Genomic DNA, 14,056 nt, shown 5'->3' with positions numbered 1-14,056 from the left:
ACAAATGATACACTAATTGAAATAAAGAACAATTTACAGAGAAACAACAATAGAATGGATGAAGCTAGAATCAAGTCAATGATTTGGAACATAAGGAAGCAAAAAACAACCATGCAGAACAACAAGAAAAAAAAAAGAATCCCCCAAAATGAGCATAGTGTAAGGAGCCACTGGACAACTTCAAGTGTTCCAACATTCGCATCGCATCATGGGGGTGCCAGAAAGAGAAGAGAGAGAGCAAGGAAATGGAAATCTATTTGAATAAATCAGGAAAGAAAACTTCTCTAATTTGGTGAAGGAAATAGACACGCAAGTGTAAGAAGCACAGAGAGACCTAAACAAGATGGAGGCAAACAGGCCCATTCCAAGACACATCATAATTAAAATGCCAAAGGTTAAAGATAAAGAAAGAATCTTAAAAGCAGCAAGAGAAAAGCAAAGAGTTAACTACAGGGGAGTTCCCATAAGACTATCAGCTGATTTCTCAAAAGAAACTTTGCAGACCAGAATGGATTGACAAGAAATATTCAAAGTCATGAAAAGCAAGGACCTACAGCTGAGATTGCTCTACCGAGCAAAGATATTTAGAATGGAAAGGCAGATAAAGAGCTTCTCAGATAAGGTAAAGGTAAAGTAGTTCATCATCACCAAACCATTGTTACATGAAATGTTAAAGGTACTTTTTTAAGAAAAAGAAGAAGATAAAAACTATGAACAATAAAACAGAGATAAATACGTATCAATCAACAATTGAATCCAAAAAACGAACTAAGCAAACAAGAAGAACAGAGACAGTCATGGCAACAGAGAGTGTTTTGATGGTTGCCAGAGGGGAAAGGTGTATGGAGGTAGGTGAAGGGGCATAAATTGGGACAACTGTAATAGCATAATCAATATAATATATTTAAAAATATTTCATAAGTGAAGGGAACACTCAGGAAATACTACATACTGCGTGATTCCCTTTCCAGGAAATTCTAGGAAAGGTAAAACTCATCTTTAAGGACAGAAGGCAGATCAATGGCTGCTTTCCCCAGACCTTTCTCCCCTTTCCCTGGTCCCTGCCTTGCCATGGGCCTGGCAGGTTATGCCTCTCAGTGCCGAAAGAGAAGTAAGGGTCATGTGCTGGGGAAGTGGGTGAGGTGGAAAAGCTTTGTAGAACTAGGCCACAGAGAGGGTAGGATTTCAGGAGGCAGAGAAGAATCAGACCCAGATCTGAGGGCATGGTGAGAAAGTGCAGTAACCACCTCCTCAGGCCACTGTCTGGACAGTGTATCAGTTAGGATACAGCTATGGATAACAGAAAGCAAAATAACAGTGGCTTACATAAGACAGAAGTTTATTTCTCTCTCATAATGGCAGCTACATAAAGTCTCAGGGACTCAGGCAAGCTATCTCATCTCTCCACTAATCATAAATATTAGGAGTCATTCTTGTGATTCAAAATAGCTGCCAGAGATCCAGTCATTACAACTGCATTTCAGGCCAGCAGCTGAAGGAGAAGTTCAAGGAAGGACCTCTTCCTTTCAAGGATACTTTCTGGAAGTCCCAACACTTCTACTTACATCTTGCTAAAATTCAGCCCCATGGCCACAGCCAGCAGCAGAGGAAGCTAGGAAATGAATTCCTTGCTGAGTTCTTTGCTGCCCTCGGAGAGCATTAGCAGTGGTTCTTAAACTTGGGTGAGTATCATAACCTAATCAACTAGAGGGATTGATAAAACACACAATGCCTGGTCCAACCCCCAAGTTTCTGAATCAGAAAGGCTGTGGTGGAACTTAAGAATCTGTATTTCTGACACATTTCCATGGGAGCCAATGTTGTCGTCTCCTTGTCACATTTGAGAACCACTATTTAGGAACTCTGATCTGAAGGAGGAAGGAGAAAGTGGATGTCGGGGAGCTGCTAGCCATCTGCATCTCAGGTGGGGAGGGTACTTAAACCATGTCCCATGAAGGACCACTAACAGCATGAAGACCTTCTTTCAAGTTTTTGCCTTTAGATGCTCCCTCCACATTCCCTACCAAATACCTAAAAGCATACCCACATATCACAGAAAATGTAACTCTTTGCTATAATATAAAATTTGAAAAAAAATTATGACTTTGCTTCTGAAATCATTTGGCCATGGATATAACCCTCCTTCATCTTACTTTACAGGGAATTCTTACAAAGTGAGAAAATGTAAGCCACATTTTCCCACTGTCCTGAAAATGAAGTTAGATATAACAAAAAAGAGATTGGGGGTTTTATAGGCATTAAATTAAACATTTATTAATATTTGTTTTTGCAAGGTCTTAAAAAATTTTGGATGTCACAAAATAATTTAGTTCTGAAATATAAATGAAGGCCATTGAAATAATCACAAGCCCTAGGCTTGGTGCCAAAAGACTTTGTCACATAGCAGAGCTCTTCCTGGAAGCCAGGGGCACAGACCCTGCAGAGGCTCCTCCACCTGCAAGTCACTGCAGGGCTGTCCCACGAGAGGGAGCAACTGGCCTAGACCAGAGGCCATGGGATGAGCTGGGACCAAGACAGCAGCTGCAGGGAAACAGGCTCCACCTCAGCCTCAGCAAGTGGGTTAGAGCTGCCCATAGCAAGCCTGTCCTGTCTAGGGGGCACCACTGTATGGGGAAATAAAGGTTTCTCTATAGGTCGGGCTGGGCCAGGTTCTGCTGCAGTAAGAAATGAACCCCAAATTATTGCTGGCTTACATCGATGAAGAATCATTTCTCTCATTATGTGCCCACTCTTGGCCACCTGGGAGATCCACCCCACATCACCAACCCCATGGCCCAGCCATAAGAAGCAGCCCCTACGTGGGACACTGTCCATCTCACCGCAGAGAGAAAGGGAGCTTTGCTAGTCTCCCATGGACCTTTGAAGCTTCTGCTGGGAAGCTTTTGCTCACATCTGACCAAATTCTATTTAGGGTCCTTTGGGTGCTTTTCCAGCTAGGCCTGGACTTTTTCCAACTTGATGGGCGTCTGTGTCCATATCTGCAATACCCAGCGTTAGCAAGGATCCTGCCAAGTCAGTATAGCCAGCATCCCCACCCTCAATATCTACCTGATCTCCCTCTAGTAACTGAGTCCCTCACCCTGCTGGCCCCCCAGGAGGGCTGATCACCCTGGCCTGTCTTCAGCAAGACTCTACTTAGGTGGGTGACCCTCATGTTTTGGCTTAGTGCTTTTCCCACCAATCACCTCCACTTTTCCTCATTGTATTCGGAGTTGCAAGACCCCGTTGCAGCGGCCCCACACTTATCTCGCCCCTCTTGAATAAAGCCTGCCTTACAGTGTTTCCAGAAGAAATCATTGTTTAACAACACCCCTAGCCAGAGGAAATCCCCGGCCAAGTCTGCTTAGAATGAGGCAGGGAGGGTTTTCTGTCCTGGGGGTGGCAAGGGTGGCCGTGCAGCTCTGGAGTCGCCACGCAGTCCAAGACTCCTCTGTGGTGATTGGTCCACCACTGACCCCACCGACAAAGGTGGGATGCGCAGGGTCTCACATCACCGCAGACTGGAGACCGGAGGGGGCAAGTAAGACAAAATCATTCTTACCATAGATTTATCTGGAAAGAAACCCACAAGTGCTTTCAGTTGCCAACCAAGGAAGGCTGGTCTGAACTCACCATTCGCTCTCCCAGTGGTACTGAAGGCAGCGCCAATTCCCCCTGAGGTATGGAAATTGGGAAAGTATTAGAAGGGGGACAACAGGTACTAGGGAAATGACTAACAATGGCCATTAATGTTATCACTGTCTTATGATCTTATTGCCCTCCTATGAACTCCCGCAATAATAACAATGCCTGGTTCAATCATACAGGTGTCCTCGTGGGCATGCTGAGAAATTTTGTTTCCCAGTATCCTGATAGTGGGGCTATGCGACTGCGTGCTGGCAACAGGCCTGTATGTGATTTATGCCATTTTGAGGCTCTACTCATAAAATCTCCCAATCTCACAATGTCAATGCAAAACCAGAACCTGAGTTAAAGTGGTCAAGACAGGTTTTACTCAGGAACTGTTGCAACAGGGGAAAGAGACCTCCATGCAGGCCCGGGTTCAACACTGAGGACAGCAAGGAAATGCAGGAATTCACAACCAAAGGGCAGGATGGATGGGAAAACACTAAGAGGAAACATCAGGGCTCAGGGAGGATTCTGGCTGACACCAAAATGGAATTGTGCTAAAAGCAGGCTAGGGTGATGGACATCACTTGGGGGGATGGTAGTGGACAAGGAATTTGGCCACATACCAAGGGTAATCAGCTATGGAGGATGGGGAATTCTGGCTAAACTTACTCTGCAAGACCGCTGCTACAGCTGGGCTCTGGGAGGACATATCCAAGAATAGGGCCGACATGGACTAAGAGGAGGTCAACTAAAGTTTGGTCAAGCATAGAATCTTTGATGACAATCTTCCATTGTGTCCTTAATTTAAGTTTTTTATTTATTGATTTTAGATAGAGAGGAAGGGAGAGAGAAACATCAATTTGTTGTTTCACTTATTTATGCATTTGTTGGTGGTTTCGTGTATGTGCCCTGACTGAGGATCGAACCCACAACCTTGGTGTATCAGGACGATGCTCTAACCAACTGAGCTACTGAGCCAGGACCCAGCATCCTTATTTTTAAACACCAGCTATAAAGAATATTGTGGGGAGAGTTGGGGAAGCTTGCAAATGGACTAGATGTGAGATGATATTATAGAATTTTATTTTTTCTTGCATGTGATAATGTCTTTTGGGTCATTTTTAGGAGATGCATGCTTAAGTATTTAGAGGTGAAAAGTTACCACAACATCCCAAGAGTAAGATTCAGGTTAGGGCTGACAATCAAACTCACAATATAAATGGCTCATCCAGCACCAAATTTACTTAGAAAGGATATGGAATGGGAAGACAGCAGTAGCTTGACAGAGAACTTGGACCCTTACAAACAGATTCCCATGTCCTTAATCACTGTCTGTGGGGCATGTTCTAGTTGCAGGTGACTTCAGCAAAGAGAAGTCACTGATGTTAGAGGAAGTCACCGAGAGGACAGGACCACAGTGTGACCATCAAGCTGAGCCCAGGCAACTGGAGGTTCTTCACCTGCTCCCTTGTCCAGCCTCAAGAGAGTAAGGTGTTGTTGAGACAATATACATACCTACATACATGAAGTCAGCATGTATGTGTATTGCCTCTTTGTGAACTTTTAAGATTCTGGCATGGCAGATACAGAGATGTACTCATTTTGTGGCACCCAAGACAAGCCACACATGAAAGTTCCCTTGCTTATTGGACCCACCACGTACCAATCTACAGTAGCCTGCCTGAGGGCAAGGACAAATGATCTGTCCTTTACCTCAGTGTACAGGGGCCAGTGTGTGAGCCAACAACTGGTGAGCCAGCCAAGAGCCTGAAGATACCCTTGGGCCCTGGCTGGTGTGGCTCAGTGGATTGAGTGCTGGCCTGCACTCAAAGGGTGGCCAGTTTAATTCTCAGTCATGGCACATGCCCGGGTTGTGGGCCAGGTCCAGCTGGATGTCTCTCTCACACATCAATGTTTTTCTCCCTCTGTTTCTTCCTCCCTTCCCATCTCTCTAAAAATAAATAAGTAAAATACTTTTTAAAAAAAAGAAAAAAAATGGCCCTTGAGAAAGAGGCATCCCAGCTGGCCATCAATCTCTGTGTAGGGAGGGGTGACCCCTATGTTAGATGCTGTAGACTGCTGTGTGAGTATAAGGATGCCCCCAGGACACCAGCTGTTTTAATGTGTTTGTTTTAGGAACCACGCTGAGCATACAAGACAGATAAGGGAAAACATGCTTGCTGCAGTGGGCCAGCCTCTACTGTGGGCAGTTGGCTGGCCACTGGTGTCCCACCTCTCACCATGGACCAGCATGCTGTGCTGTGCTGCAAGAACACAATGTGCCATCATGCCTGGGAAGGGCATTACCTCCTGGGATTTACAGTTAGATGTCCCACCGGGCTAGGTGAGTTACTTGGCACCCCTGGGCAAGGGGAAACTGCTCAGTGTCCACTGGGATCCCGTTGTCCTCCTATAAGCCAGGCCTGGAACAGAACACGCACCATTGAAAGAGGGAAGGAGGGGTGGTCCCACCCCTGTCCATCTCCTCTCACTGGACAGTGCTGGCTCCCCCAGTCAATATGTATGGTATGCACAGCCAGGTCAAGTCCTGAATTTGCCAACTTCCCTCCATCAAGGCCAGGTGGGCATGTTCTGTGATCATTGCTCTGCTCCACTGCTGTCTCTGTCCCCTCCACATTATAGCACACATAGAAGCCCTGATTGAATTCACCCAGCAAACCTTAAAACAAGGGTATCAAACTTATTTTCACTGGGGGGGCCACATCAGCCTCATGGTTGCCTTCAAAGGGCCGAAATAATTTTAGGACTGTATAACTGTAACTACTCCTTAAGTGTTAAGGATTTGAAATTACATTCGGCCCTTTGAAGGCAGCCATGAGGGTGATGTGGTCCCCGGGGAAAATGAGTTTGACACTCCTGCCTTAAAAGATAGCCAGCAACACCTGTCCTTAATGAAGTGTATCTAATGAAAAAGGCCATCCTCCAAAATAAGATGAATTTGGATACTATCACTGCCACACCAGGGGGCATCTGTACCATTTTTTACACAGAATGCTATATGTTCAGACCTGGCAAGCCTTCTAATATGTCACCTTTCTTAAATCACATGAGGATGCAAGTAAATACCCTGAGTGATCCCACCCCCAGGATATTAATAAAGGATTTAATAAGTCAGTGGTTTAAATCATGGGGCTTTTGGTGGAAAAAAATTATTTATTTTGGGAATCATTGTCTTACCCTGTTTTCTCCTGCATGTGCATATACTCTTGCTGTGTTATCTGCCTCCAGTACAGCCACATAGCCACCAAAAATGAACCACCTCCATGCTAATGAAAACCCTTGCTGACCACTCAGGGCACACTGTGGAAGGGCGGGTAAGCATTGTACGAGCTGGTCACAAGGGGTGGAATGTTGCAAGAGGTCTTTGAGAGGATGTGACCATCAGTTGACCCTCGAACTGACCCCCGATTTATTGGAGATCTGCTCCCCTGCCGGTGGAATGCATATTCCACCCACCATTCCCACAGTGGGAACCACTCCAAGGATGCAGTAAGAGAGAGTAAGGAGTTGCTGAGACTGTCTGGATTGAATATGTGACTGAACCCAGTTAAAGCTTCTATATAATCTTTTAAAATTCTGGCATCTTGCAGCACCCAAGGCAAGCCTTGTATGTAAGTTCCCTCGCTTATTGAACCTGCCAACTACCAATATATAAGGGTCTGCCCCTTTCTTTGGCCTCTCCTTGCCCTCCGTGTATGGGGACTAGTTTGTAAACCAACAACTGGCTCTGGGGTCCCGTGCTGGTTGAGTAGCACTGTAAAGGTGAATGTCTACTTCCCAGTGTTCAGTAGAGCTACAGTTTATAAATTACAGGTTTTACCAGGAATAACCCTGCCAGCCAAGTCCAGCAGGCTGAGGGACAATCTTGGGTCAGTTTCACAGCACATGATGCATCCCGCAGGAACTCCAACTACATTCAGGCCAAAATCAAATTCTGGAAGCTGGAGGAGGGATTTACAGCTCAGCTATGAAAGCTTTCCCTGTAGTCATGGTGCCTGTAACTTCTTTTGAAGTGGTTTAATAAAAAGAAGTTGCCTTTGGAGGATATGTACACACACACACACATTTTTGTTGGGTGTACACTCATGACTGGGATTGCTGGGCCATGGATTGCAGGCATCTGGTTAGTGTTCATAGATACTGCCAAGTCGCTTCCCATGCAGGTGAGTCCGTTCACACATCGCAGCTGCCCTGGGCATTTTCTGTCTTTTCCATTTTAGCCACTCAAGTAAGTTAGATTTGGTTTGTGTTTTTAAAACAGCTTTACTGAGGTATAATTTACACACTGTAAAATTCACCTGTTTTTATATGTACAATCAATGACTTTTAGTAAATTTGCAGAATTCTTACCATCATGAATCAATTTCAGAACATTTGCATCACTCCAAAAATTTCTCTCATGCCTTAGTTTTTTTTTTCCTTTTTTTTAATCCTCATCCAAAAACTTTTTTTTCAATGCTTTTTAGAGAAGGAGGAAGGGAGAGAGAGAAACGCTGATGAGAGAGAGAAACATCGATGGTTGCCTCCCATATGTGCCTGGATGGGGAATCACACAAGACTGGACCAGAACCAAACTCACAAGCTAGGCGTGTGCCCTGATGGGGAACTGAGCTGCAATCCCTTTATTACAGGATAGCACTCCAACCAACTGAGCCACACTGGCCAGGGCCATTTTAGGTTTGTTTTTAACCTCATTTTCCCCCAATACTCTTTAGGCACCTACTTAGTTCCATGCACTTTGCTGAGCAATATGAGTGATTTTTAAAAGTTACCCAAATTTGTCCTTGAAGGTCAGACATGTACCCCAATTTTGTGATTGGGGGAGGCACAGAGCAGCATGGCCTGTGAGGTGACCCAGAAAGAGTGGGTTCTCAGAGTTCCAGTGTGGGGGAAATAAAGCCTCAAAACCTCTGGCTGTAAAACCTGTGGGGGCTGCAAACACAGGAGAAACTCCCAGCTTCATAGGAGTGCTTGTTGGAGAGAGCCCCAGGGTCCTAGAACATACACAAACCCACCCACCCTGGAATCAGCACCAGAAGGGCCCAATTTGCTTGTGGCCAGTGGGGGGAGTGACTGAAAGTGGGGCAAGAGTTGAGCAAGTGGCATTGTTCTCTCTCTGACCCCTCCCCCACATATAGTGTCACAATGCAAAAAAGAGGGTTGCCCCACCCTGGTGAATACCTAAGGCTCTGCCCATTACAATTTAACAGGTGCGCCCAGGCAAAGAAATATGGCCCAAATGAAAGAACAGATAAAAACACCAGAAAAAGAACTAAGTGACGAGGAGATATGCAACCTATCAGATGCAGAGTTCAAAATACTGGTAATCAGGATGCTCACAGAAATGATTGAGTATGGTTGCAAAATAGAAAAAGTGAAGGCTATGCAAAGTGAAATAAAGAAAAATATACATGGAACTAACAGTGAAGGGAAGGAAACCAGGACTCAATTCAGTGATTTGGAGCAGAAGGAAGAAATAAACATTCAACCGGAAAAGAATAAAGAAACAAATAAAAACAAAGAAAATGAGGAGAGGCTTAGGAACCTTTGGGACAACTTTAAATGCTATAACATCTGAATCATAAGGGTGCCAGAAGGAGAAGAACAAGAACAATAAGTGGAAAACTTATTTGAAAAAATAAAGGAAAACTTTCCCAATCTAGAGAATGAAATAGACTTCCAGGAAGTCCAGGAAGCTCAGAGAGCCCCAAAGAAGTTGGACCCAAGTAGGAACACACCAAGGCACATCATCATTAAGTTACCCAAGATTAAAGGTAAGGAGAGAATCTTAAAAGCAGCAAGAGAAAAGGAGACAGTTACCTACAAAGGAGTTCCCATCAGACTCTCAGTTGATTTCTCAAAAGAGACCTTACAGGCAAGAAGGGGCTGGAAAGAAGTATTCAAAGTCATGAAAGGCAAGGACCTACATCCAAGATTACTCTATCCAACAAAACTATCATTTAGAATGGGAGGGTAGGGGACTTCCGGCAAGATGGAGGAATAGGTGGTCGCACTGTACCTCCTCGTACAACCAAGATTAGAAAACCAATAATTTACAACAAAAATTTACTATCAGAATAACACCCAGATCCGGCAGAGGATTTATCTGAATGGAAGTTGGGCAGCCAAGAAGTTGAAGTAGACGCGTTCATCCGGACTGGTAGGAGAAGACCAGTCCGGCGGGCGCGGGGCTGGCTCGGGTCGGCGGCGCGGAGGTCGGGGGAAGGTTTGGCGCAAAATCGGCGCAAAAGCCATCCAGCACGCAAGAAGGCAGCGGTGATCCCTGAGTACGCAAGCTGTGGCTGGCAGACCCAAAGGGGTAGCGATTGTGGACCAGGGCAGAACTCGCAGCCCGGAAGCCCAGACAAGGGTCTGAGTCCAGGGGAACAGAACTACCGCCATTGTTTTCTCCCGCCCCGCCCCCACATATAACGTCACAATCTAGCGACTGGGGTGCCCAGCCCCGGTGAGCACCTAAGGCTCCGCGCCCCACAGTAACAAGAGCAACCAGACCGGAAAGAAAAAAAAAAAGGAGAGACGGGGAAAAAAAACCATGTTTTCAACAGAGCAAACCAGTCCCCCAGGACTCATCCTTTTGAGCGACCAAGAATTAGCCAATCTATCAGATGCGCGCAGTTCAAAACACTGGTGATCAGAAAGCTCACGGAACTGGTGGATTTTGGACGAAATTTAGATGAAAGAATGCAGAGTACCATAAAACAAATGCAGGAAGACACGCGGAGGAGAGACAATAGTGAAAGGAAGGAATATGAGTCTCAAAACAATACAGTGGACCAGAAGGAAGATAGAATCAACCAAGCAGGAAAGCATGATGAAATAAGCATTCAAAAAATTGAGGAAAAGATTAAGAGCATCCAAGACACCTTTAAACGTTCCAATATCCGAATTATAGGGGTACCAGAATCGGAAGGGGAAAAGCAACAGATTGAGCACGTATTTGAACAAATAATAAAGGAGAACTTCCCCAATCTGGCAAAGGGAACAGTCTTCCAAGAAATCCAAGAAGCTCAGAGAGCCCCAAAGAAGTTGGACCCAAGAAGAAACACACCAAGACACATCATAATTACATTAGCCAAGGTAAAAACGAAGGAGAGAATCCTAGAAGCAGCAAGAGGTAAGGGGACAGTCACCTACAAAGGAGTTCCCATCAGACTGTCAGCTGATTTCTCCAAAGAGACCTTACAGGCAAGAAGGGGCTGGAAAGAAATATTCCAAGTCATGAAAGACAAGGACCTACATCCCAGATTGCTCTATCCAGCAAAGCTCTCATTTAGAATGGAAGGGCAGATAAAGTGCTTCTCAGATAAGGTCAAGTTAAAGGAGTTCATCATCACCAAGCCCTTATTTTATGAAATGCTAAAGGGACTTATCTAAGAAAAGAAGATAAAGAAAAGACATGTATAGTAAAAGGACAGCAAACTCACAAATATCAACAACCACACCTAAAGCAAAACCAAAAGAAACTAAGTAAACAATTAGAACAGGAACAGAACCACAGAAATGGAGGGCACATGGAGGGTTAGCAGCAGGGGGGTGGGAGAAGGAGAGAGGGGGAAAAGGTATAGAGAATAAGTAGCATAGAATGTAGGTTGAAAATAGATAGGGGGAGGGCAAGAATAGTACGGGAAATGTAGAAACTAAAGAACTCATAAATATGACACATGGACATGAACTAAAGGGGGAAATGTGGGTGGGAGGGGGTACAGGGTGGAGGGGAGAGAAGGGGGGAAATGGGACAACTGTAATAGCATAATCAATAAAATATATTAAAAAAAAAGAATGGGAGGGTAGATAAAGTGGTTCCCAGATAAGGCCAAGTTAAAGGAGTTCACCACCACCAAGCCCTTAGTATATGAAATGTTAAAGGGACTTATCTGAGAAAAGGAAGAAGATCAAAACTACGAACAGTGAAACGACAACAAAGTCACAACTATCAACAACTGAACCTAAAAACACAAAAACTCAGCAAACAACTAGAACAGGAATAGAATCAGAGAAATGGAGATCACATGGAGGATTATCAGTGGGGAGGGGGAGGGGAGGAATAGAGGGAAAGGTACAGGGAATGAGAAGCATAATAGGTAGGTACAAAATAGATAGGGGGAGATTAAGAATAGTATAGGAAATGGAGAAGCCAAAGAACTTGCCATACAACCAATGGACATGAACTAAGTGATGGGGGTAGCGCTGGGGGATGGGGGGAGCAGGGAGGAGGGGGATAAAGGGTATAACAAAATTAAAGAAAAAAAAAGAATAGTATAGGAAATGAAAAAGCCAAACAACTTACATGTTATGACCCATGGACATTAACTAAGGGGATGGGGGAATGCAGGTGGGAGAGGGTGGTATAGGGAGGAGGGGGAGAAAGGGGAGAAAAAATGGTACAACTGTAATAGCATAATCAATAAAATATACTTAAAAAAAATAAAATTGAAGCCCTGGCTTGTGTGACTCAGTAGACTGAGCACCAGCCTGTGAACCAAAGGGTGGCTGGTTCTACTCCCAGTCAGGTCACATACCTGGGTCTCAAACCAGGTCAGGTTCCCAGTAGGGGGGCACTCAAGAAGCAACCACACATTGATGTTTCTCTCCCTCTCTTTCTCCTCCCTTTCTCTCTGTCTAAAATAAATAAAATATTTTTTTAAAAAAGAAAAAGAAAATTGCTTGACATTGCAAGAGGTTGTGTTGTAGTATACTAAGGACTAAAAGATTAGAAGCTGTTAAAGAACAAATTATTCAGTGACAGAATAAGGAAGACTATTCAAGGGGGGACTATTTCGATAGGTACAGGGACCACTGTGGGTGAGAGAGATTGGGCTCAAGTCTGTATATGGCATGAGCAAGTTGGACTTTACAGCCAAGGAGCAGACTTTGGGTCAGTGGATGGAAAATTAGAGGAAGAAACATCAGAAGTAACTGGGATTCTGGCTAAACTGACTAGGCCAGGGTGATCAGACATCACCCAGGTGGTGGAGCATGAGGAATCCAACCAGATATGGAGGGTCAAGGGTTCTGGTCAAACTGACTTAGCAGCATCCTTGCTAAAACTGGACAATGCAGAGACAAATATGAAAGTCTAAAATTCAGGCTGTAATGCAGGAACTCTAAACCGGGAAGCTGCTTAAAAGTTCATGATATTCCAGGAAAATAACCACACAGTGTACTAGCAGATGTGAATATGCCTGACGTTTACTACTCACATCACAGGGGAGTGCACCGATGGCAGTGCAAGAGAGACCACATCTCCTCCAGTCTGAGGCTTGTTATAAGGCATTCCAGACAAAGGAGGCACTTGTGCTATGCGTGACTCTAAACAATATTACCTCAATGTTTACGTGCAAAAAGGTTAAGAAGCAGTCACAGGACAAGAAGCTGCTCCCAAAAGGAGATAAGGAGGGAGTTACAATCCACTTCCAAAACAATACACATCCCTCTGGCCAGGGGCCCCCTGGTCAGCCCTGTCACAGGTGGTGGGAGAGCCACATATTGACCCCACAGAGGCTTCATTAAAAAAGAGTTCATGAGTCCCCTAGCCAGGGTGGCTCAAGTGGTTGTTATAAATTGAAAGGCCACGTGTTCGTTTACAGGTCACAGGAAACACCTGGGTTGCAGGTTCTGCCCTAGGGGCTCATAGTAGAGGCAACTGATAGAAATTTCTCTTCTCTTTCTAAAATCAATAAGCATGGCCCTGGGTGGTGTGGCTCAGTGGATTGAGTGCTGCCCTGCAAACCAAAAGGTTGCCCATTGGATTCCCAGTCAGGGCGCATTCCTAGGTTGTGGACCAGTTTCCCCATTTGGGGGCATGTGAGAGGCAACCACACATTCATACTTGTCTCCTTCTCTTTCTCCCTCCCTTCCCCTCTAAGAAGTCTCACATGCACCCCAACAGGGACCTGGCCTGCAACCCAGGCATGTACCCTAGACTGGGAATTGAACTGGAGATCCCTTCGTTTGCAGGCCAGCACTCAATCCACTGAGCCACACCAGTCAGGGCAAATAAATAAAATTTTTAAATAAAAATAATAAAATCAGTAAGTATGTTTCCTGGTGAAGATAAAGAGAGAAAAAAGCATTCGGGAGAGCCTGAGTAGAATTTGGTTATGGAGAGAATCTTCGTGAGCTCTTTTCCCTATATTGTGCAGTCTCTTGGTTTTTATTATTTATATTCTAATATTTATTGAGTCCTTACTATGTGTCAGACATAATGTTAAGTGTTTTAGATCTGTTAATCCTCCTGACAGCCATGCCAGGCAGATCTAATTATCTCTAATTCAATATGAAACTCAAAAAGTGAAGTCACTGGCGTAGGATTCCACATGTACAGAGTAATAGTGATGAAGTTCGAATCCACGTTTGTCCTATTTAAATGACCACCTTGCTA

The sequence above is a fragment of the Phyllostomus discolor genome, chromosome 8 (assembly GCF_004126475.2).
Source record: "Phyllostomus discolor isolate MPI-MPIP mPhyDis1 chromosome 8, mPhyDis1.pri.v3, whole genome shotgun sequence".
Classification (NCBI taxonomy): domain Eukaryota; kingdom Metazoa; phylum Chordata; class Mammalia; order Chiroptera; family Phyllostomidae; genus Phyllostomus; species Phyllostomus discolor.
This window is presented reverse-complemented; position numbering follows the sequence as displayed.